Genomic DNA, 9,322 nt, shown 5'->3' with positions numbered 1-9,322 from the left:
AGACAGGGCAGGGCACCCAGGCTCTGTCTGAGCACACAGACTGTGATGGAGTTCTTGTGGGCCCAGAAGGTAGGTGGGAGTGGGGGATGGCCACACCTCTCTTCACCAAGTGGGTGTGGGGTATAAGAGTAACAAGAAGAATGTTGTACCTTGTCAGTCTTGCAGGTCCCTAGTGTCCTTAGGGTTGCTGGAAAGCAGAATGTGTTCTAAAGCCCCAGGACTCTGCGAGAGTGCTGTCTTTTTAAATATCCAAAATAGTCAAGCCACATTTTAAACCTTCAAAATGGCGGCACCCTCCGGACTGGCAAAAATCCACAATTCAGCCCACGTTTCTCTTCACCTTCTCTATTTGTTCCCCAGCCACTGTGCACAGTCCTCCGTGCAGTCCCTGGCTAGCAGGGTGATTTTTAGGTTAATTCTTAGGTCCTACCACCTCTTGGAAATCTCCAAGCTGTCTGTGCCATTAGGATTGCTCAGGATCGCTGCCAGACCACAGCTCTGTCTGTCTCCTTTTTTGGTATTTTTACGCAAATTCTTCTGTTATTTTGGGTTTCATCCACTTCTATATCTTTCCCTTCAAGGCTCAGGGGTCCAGGATTATCTTCTGTGTCTGTATTAATTGTTTTCCTTTTTCTTTGTTGAAGACGGTGTGTGCAGTCTTTCTGCCTAGTCTGCATCTTGCCGGCTCTTAAGATGTCTTAAAATCATAAAGAAATGATTCTTTAGAACATTTTTTTACACAAGTTTAAGTAATGTTTCCTAATATTTCTACAAAGAAAAATACGATTTATACTGCTAATCCTTTAGGACTGGTGTAAACAACAAGTGAAGTTACAGAAATGAAATCACTTTTGAAACATACTAAATTCTGAACAAATGTCTTTTATTACTTACTTAACCATCATTCACAGAAATGAGCCATGTAAATATTATTTCTGAAGATCCTGTTGGTTGAGTGGTTGGAAAACCAAAATGTATCAGCTTTACTTTGCTAAATTTTTATATGGGACACATGCTCTAATATTCATATAAATTGATGCAGAGTAATAAAATACAATTAGATTATACATGGCCTTGTTTTGACCTATCTCTCTGATAAAGTAGAATGGAAGTGTTTTGATAAGGCCCAGAAGATGTTTTGTTATTCTCTTGATATAATGAAAAAATCACATCCTGGCTATCAACCATCAAGGAATACTCAGCCCACCCTGACCTTCCCTAGTCAAGCTCACAGCATCACAGATCAAAAGATGTAGCAATATGCCTACAAATTAACAATGTGCCTACAAATGTTTCTCCAAACATTGTAAACACATTGACATTTTCCTCAACTCTTCTAAACCCAATGAAATAAAAATACTAATAACAACAAAAGGGAAAAAAAAAGATACTAGGAAGACTGTTTTAATTTTTCCAAATTTCTTAAAACAGGATATAAAGTTTGTTTCCACTTCTGTATCTCATTGGTGTTTCCCTAAAATTTGATGTAATTTATTTGATAATAATCAACAGCCTATTGTGTGGAGCCATTAGGAAATGACCAATCCATCTATTTGATGTTTTTATGTATACTGAGGTAAGTGAGGAAAGAAGGCCACAATGTGCATTTGGAGACCATGTTGGTATTAAAACTCAAATATTGGACATTCACAATTCTTTTTTTTTTTTTTTTTACTCAGAACTCCAAGGCCATTCATATCAATGGATGCATTTCTAATGTGCTTTTCCTTTAAATAGAGGCGGCTTGAGGTTTTTGTCCTTTAACCATATATTGTAAAGCCTTTCGTGTATTTCAAGAAAAATAGAGTATTTTAATGCAAAGTAGTAACCTACACTAGAGTTTATAGCAGCAAGATGCTAAAGTGGAATACAGACTACGTTTTTCTCACAGTAATTGCAAGTCATGGGTTTTCTTATCCTGAAGTCCATAGGTGAGCTAAAGGGACTTCATAAACTCCCTAAATTTGTAAGCAACATTATATGATAGACACTGGTGGAACCCCTAAGGCTATGGTCTTTAGACACCTTTCAAGCCAGGAATTAACTCACCGCTATGACTCAACTTTCAGGCAAATGATAGGTCTATAAGGTGAACAATAATATCAGGAAGGTATGCACTCATTAGAGGAATCCACAGTAGAAGAGCAAAAGGGCAGCATTTGTCCAGGGATAAATCTCAGAAGACAGAAAAGGATGGGAAAGAAGCGGGAAGGGAAATGGTAAACGTAAGAGGGAACTGGGAAGAGTGCTGTTACATTATGGGGGTTGCAATGAATGTCACAAAAAAAGAAGGATATGATTTTGAATAGAAAAATAATTTGCTCTGTAAGCTTACACCCAAATGAAAAAAAAAAAAAAAAGTAAAAATGAATATGTTTGAGTTTCTCTATGGACAAGGGATCCCAGGCCAATCATCATTACTGCAAGAGCCAAAAGAGAGCAATATCACAAATTTGTTTTGAAATGGTAACATTTTATTCCTTCTGTCATGATTGTAACAAAATTCTCAATTTTACTTCACTTTCAAGAGTGACTTCATATTCCAGGGAATGACTATATTAGAAGCTGAGAGAAGGTACAGAAAATAGGAAATAGGGACTCCCCTGATGGAGGAAGTCATGGAGATGACATTGATGCTGAGGGAGACCTCAGTGTTCTTATCTATAAAACACAGAGTTAACCAGAGAATTCCTTCAGATCCTGTAGGATTTAATGATCAGGTAGAGAAGAATAAATATATAAATTAGGCTGTAATTACATATTTTTGTTAATTTTAATTAACAAGATGAGATTTAAATAATACTAAGTTTACAAACAACCACTCATCTGGAAGTTTGTCATACTGTGGTGGCTTGCATGCTTCTGTGAGTCAGGAGACTATGCTAATGATATTTCAAGTACCAGGAGGTACTTGGTACTTGGTGAACAGGTTTTACCAGGGCTTCCAGACAAAGAGAGACTGGGAAGAAGGATAGAACCATCCACTTCTGAAAAAACTGATCACTGAAAACCTTATGAATAGCAGTGAAACACTGTCTGATATATTAATGGAAAACTATGAATAGCCATAAAACATTGTCTGATACAGTACTGGAAGATGAGCCTCTCAGCTTAGAAAGACAGCTACCTGGCCAACTGACTGGAAGAGAAAGATGTATGTGTCCATTCCAAAGAAATCACTCAAAAGACAGTGGGGAAGAGCTGCATCCCCAAAGCTTTAATGGCATGGATGGAGCAGAGCTTTTGGGTTGTCTATTTGCTGATGGTGCACAACACAGAATCGGAAGAGACAGCTGAAAACATTCATTAATAATTGGAACATGGAATGTAAAAAATATGAATCTAGAAAAATTGGAGGTTGTCAAAAATGAAATGGAATGCATAGAGATCAATATCCTAGGCATTAGTGAGCTGAAATGGACTGGTATTGGCTGTTTTGAATCAGATAAAAATGTGGTACATTATACTAAGAATGAGAAATTGAAGAGGTATAGAGTTACATTCATAGTCAAAAAGAACTTTTCAAGATACATCCTGAAGTGCAATGCTAGCAGTGATAGAATAATATCCATATACCTGCAAGGGAGACCAGTTAATACTGTTGTTATTCAAATTTCTGCACCAACCACTAAAGCCAAAGATGAAGAAACTGAAGATATTTACCAACTTCTGTTGTCTGAAATTGACCAAACATGTAATCAAGATGCATTGATAATTATTAGTGATTGGAATGCAAATGTTGGAGAAACAGAAAGAATCATCAGTAGTTGGAGAATACAGTCTTGGTGATAAAAATGATGCTGGAGGTCCTGTTATAAATTTTGCAAGACCAAAGACTTATTCATTGCAAATACCTTTTTTCAACAACATAAAGAGTGGCTATGCACATGGACCTCACCAAATGGAATACACAAAAATCATATTGACTACATCTATGGAAAGAGGCAATGAAGAAGCTCAATATCATCGCTCAAAACAAGGCCAGGAGCTAATTGTGGAAGAGACAGTCAATTGCTCATATGCAAGTTCATGTTGAAGCTGAATAATTAGTCCATGAGAACCAAAATATGACATTGATTATATCCTCCCTGAATTTAGAGGCCATTTAAAGAATAGATTTGACACATTAACACCAATGACCAAAGATCAGATGAGTTGTGGGATGATATCAAGAATATCATAATGAAGAAATCCAAATTCCATTAAAAAGATAGGAAAGGAAGAAAAAAACCAAAATGGATTTAGAAAGACTTTGAAACTTGCTCTTGAACAGAGTCACTAAACCAAAAGGAAGAAGTGTATAAATAAAAGATCTGAATATAAGATTTCAAAGGGTGGCTATAGAAGACAAAGTATTATAATGAAATGTGCAAAGACCTGAGGTTAGAAAGGCAAAAGGGAAGAACACACTCAGTATTTCTCAAGCTAAAAGAACTGAAGAAAAAATTCAAGCCTTGACTTGCAACACTGAAGGATTCTATTGGCAAAATATTGAAGTATGTAGGAAAAATAAAAAGAAGATGAAAGGAGTACACAGAGTCAATGAATCAAAAACAATTGATCAATGTCCAGCTATTTCAGGAGGCAGCATATGATCATGGACCAATGGTTTTGAAGGAAGATATCCAAGCTGCACTGAAGGAACTGGAAAAAAACAAGCTCCAGGAATTGACAGAATACCCACTGAGATCTTTAAACAAATGGATCCAGCACTGGAGGTGCTTATTCATTTATGCAAAGAAATTTGAAAGACAGCACATGGCCAACTGACTGGAAGAGACTGATGTTTGTGTGCATTTCAAAGAAAGGTAATCTAACAGAATATGGAAATTTTCAAACAATATCATTAATATCACACACAAGTAAAATCTTACTGAAGATAATTTTAAAATGGTTGCAGCATTAGATTGACAGGGAACTTCCAGAAATGCAGCTGGATTCAGAAGAGAACATGGAACAAGGCATATCACTGGTGATGTCAATGTCAAATGGATCTTAGCTGAAAGTAAGATGGCTACTTGTGTTTATTTATTTATTTATTTATTTTAATATATAAAGGCATTTGACTATGTGGATCACAACAAATTATGGATAATATTAAGAAGAATGGGAATTCCATAACACTTAATTGTTCTCATGAGGAACCTGTACAAAGACCAGGAGGCTGCCATCCAAACAGAACAAGGTGATACTGCATGCTTTTAAATCAGGCAGGGTGTACGTCAGGGTTGTATCCTTTCACTATACTTATTTAATCTGTATGCTGAATAAATATTCTGAGAAACTGGACTATACGAAGAAGAATGTGGGATCAGGATTGGAGGAAGACTCATTAATGACTTGCAATATGCAGATGAGACAGCTTTGCTTGTTGAAAGTAACTTGAAGAAGACTTGCTTTCTGAAGATCAGAGACTACAGTCTTCAGTATGGATTACACCTCAACACAAAGAAAACAAAAATCCTTACAACTGGACAATAACAACATAATGATAATTGGAGAAAAGATTGAAGTTGTCATGGATTTCATTTTGCATGGATCCATAGTCAACATGCATGGAAGCAGCACTCAAGAAATCAGACACCGTTTTGCACTGAACAAATCTGTTGCAAAAAATCTCTTTAAAGTGTTAAGAAGCAAAGATGTCACTTTGAAGACTAAGGTGTGCCTGACCAAACCCAGGGTATTTTCAGTCTCTTCATATGCATGGACAATGAATAAAGATGACCAAAGAAGAACTGATGCCTTTGAATTGTGGTGTAGATTAAAAATGCTGAAAAGACTGTGGATTGCCAGAAGAACAAACAAATCTCCCTTGGAAGAAGTGCAGCCAGAAGCTCCCTGGAAGAGAAATTGACCAGATTTTGTCTCACCTACTGTGCTCAGTAAAGTAGAGGGTCAACGAAGCAGGGGAACAAGACTACAATAGTAAACATAATAATATTTCCTTCAGTTTTCCTCCATTCTCACATCATATTTGCTGGTGCTCACCATTGCAATAGGAAATGTACATAGATTTCTTATTTGCCATTGTTTAAATTTATTATGATGTTATTAACATTCTATTTTTAACTTTAAATAATATATGTCCACAGAATTAGAGTTAGAGCTATAGCTTGAGGAATCACTTTTAAGTTCTATCAGTCTCTTGACAAGTGACATGAGGAAATTATAAATTTTTCCCATCTCTCTCCTGTAATTATAATTAAATCTTTGATGCCTTATTCTAAATTGATTCTTAAAAAATTGAAGCAAATTAACAGCACTGAGAGTTATTATTTTCCCAGTATTATTTACAACACTGTGTAATATGTATACGGTTGTTGTTGTTGTTATGTGCCATCGAGTTGGACCTGACTCATAGTCCTTCCTTGGGTTTCCGAGGCAGTATCACTACGGAAGTAGATTGCCCAACCTTCCTTCCAAGGAGTGGCTGCTGGGTTTGAACCACCAGCCTTCTGGTTAGCAGTCAAGTGCCTTAGCCACTACGCTACCAGAGCTCCTAGTACTTGCAAAAAAAATAAACCAATCCTAAATCACAAAATCAGCATGAAATTTTTGTTTTATCATATACTGTGGCACAGGAGTTAATGTACCCAACTGTTAATTGGTAGATAAGTGGTTCGAACCCACCAGCTGCTCATCAAGAGAAATATAAAGCAGTCTATTTCTGTAAACATTTACAGCTTTGGAAACCTTATTGGGCAGTTCTGCTTTGTCCGATAAGGTCACTAAGAGTTGGAATCAAACTGATGGCAATGATTTTTTGGTACACTCTCTCAACTTACAGTTTAGTTTGCTTCATCTTGTGACCATGAGTTTTTTTTAAGTTTTCTGTGTTTTTTATTGTTGTTGGCTGGTTGAAATGTTTTCTTTCTAACAATGGTTTGTAGTTAAGTTTATCTTTTTTATAAAAGAGATAACTAGTAATTATATTTTGGAAGGAAGGTTGGGCAATCCTACTTCCGTAGTGATACTGCCTCGGAAACCCAAGGAGGGGTCGCTATGAGTCAGAGCCGACTCGACGGCACATAACAACGACACAACAACAAGTAATTATATACATATGTATATAAACTCTTCCAAGGTGTTGATATTTTCATTTATTGTGAGGAATCTCCCTTCTGGACCCCTTATTCCTGTTTCTATTTGGACAACTTGATTCCCAGATTTGCTGTGAAGTTGACAATCTGCAAATAAATAAATAAACAAACAAACAAATAAATAAATAAATATGTATATATGCTGTAGAGCAGTACATTTTTTTTTTAAAATATTTATTGTGATTTGGGTGAAAATTTACAGAGAGTACATGTCTTTTTATTTCCTTATTTTTCTGCAATTCCACCCATCTACTTAAATGGAAGGCTCAAGTATTATTTTTAAAAGCATAAACTTTCTGAAACATTGAATTCTTGATAATGTATTTGTTTTATCTTCACATTTGATTATGTGTGTCTGAGAACTTAATTCTAGGTTGATAGTAATTTTTCTTAATACCCATACAAGCATTCAGGACTGAAGAAAAAGAGTGTGAAACTATGAGTACACATTACATAAACTATTGTTTTTGTTGTTATGTGCCTTTGAGTCGGACTCAACTCATAGAGACCCCTCTTTGGGTTTCCGAGGCAGTATCACTATGGAAGTAGATTGCTCAACCTTCCTTCTGAAGGATTTGTATGTATGTATTTATTTTTTTAAAGTGCAGGCTTTTGTATGAATGAATCTTGTCTTGTACTCAATTGGCCTTTTAAGTTGGAAGATTTTTATTATGTGTGTTTGTTTTTACCTCAGATTAATTTTAAATTCTTACCTAAACTTCATAAGTGGATTTGGTCTATCTTTCCTATTCTTTTTTTTTTTTTTTTTAATTGTGATTTGGGTGAAAATTTACAGAGCAAATACAATTCCCATACATCAGTTCACATACACTTTGTCTCATAACTTTGATCTCAATTTACCACAATGCAACATCTCCCCTCCTTCTTACTCCCAATAGTTAGCTCTTCCCTGTGTCCATACCTCCATCCCCTGAGCTCTCTCCCTGTGCATAAACATTCCTTCTTTCTCCCATGCTTGTTCTCTCCAAGGGGAGTATCTACTTCAGGTAAAAGTTCAACTCATATGCCTGTCTATTGTTTGGATGGAAGCCACAGGCATGGGTTCAACTCCAGACTTGAAGGGCAGGTAGGGGCCATAGTCTCAGTGGTTCCACCAGGCTCTATAGAACCAGCAAACATATTCCCCCCTTTTTTTTTCTCCAAATGATTTTGAGTTTTGTTCCACATTGTTCTCCCTCTCTATCCAGGACCTGCTACATAGATCCCCTTCCAAGTAGTTGACAGTAGTAGCTAGGCATCATCTAGTTCTTCTAGTCTCATAGTCGTATTGGCTGCAGATGGAATGGTGTACCAGTCACTAGGACTATTTCCATGAATTTTTGGTTTTCATCATTCTTCTTTGTTCTGGATGAGGAAAGGCCCATCGTTGCATCTGGATGGCAGCTTGCAAGCGTTTAAGATCCCAGTCACTACTCGCCACAGTAGGAGGTGGAAGAATGTTTTGTGTAGTATGTTATGTCAATTGAGCTTGATGTCCTCTGCGACTATGGTTATGAGCCCACTGGTTCAACTACTTGGTCCCTCTGGGTAGCTGGCTGTGACCAAGCAGTGAATACAACCTTGCCCCTTGCCAGCTCCACTATACACCTGGGAATTCAGATTATACACATAAAGTTATAGGATCATTGTCTGCTAACCCTATACATGTTCTTGGGTACACTCCATACTTCATAGACATACTTAATATTTCAGCCTGTCCACCCATCTATCCACCCATATACCCATGTTTGCCTTCACTGACAACGATGGACTATATGTGCAAAAGGGTTCATCTTTGTTTTCTGTACTTCCTACGTACCTCTCTATGTCTTTCACTTCCTCAATAGCACTATATTGGTCACTCATGTTTGGTACGTTACCCTTCTCTTCACCCAAATCAATACTTATCTCTATCTATCTAACAGTGTTCCCTCCCCTCCTCTCCCACCCTTGGTAACAAACAAAGAAAGTATCCTTCAATATCTAAACCTTTCATTGACTTTTACAATAACGGACTCATACAATATTTGCCCTTTTGTGATTGACTTATTTCACTCAGCATAATGTCCTCCAAGTTCATCCATGTTATGTGGTGTTTTGCAGATTCTGCATTATTCTTTAGGGTTGCATAATATTCCATTGTGTTTATGTACCATAGTTTGGATATCTATTCCTCAGTTGTTGGACACCTAGGTTGTTTCCATCTTTTGGCTATTGTA

This window comes from Orycteropus afer, unplaced genomic scaffold, assembly GCF_000298275.1.
Source record: "Orycteropus afer afer isolate SDZICR_OR568_19922 unplaced genomic scaffold, OryAfe1.0 scaffold00144, whole genome shotgun sequence".
NCBI classification, from domain to species: domain Eukaryota; kingdom Metazoa; phylum Chordata; class Mammalia; order Tubulidentata; family Orycteropodidae; genus Orycteropus; species Orycteropus afer.
The sequence above is the reverse complement of the archived record's forward strand: the minus strand, read 5'-3'. Positions refer to the sequence as shown.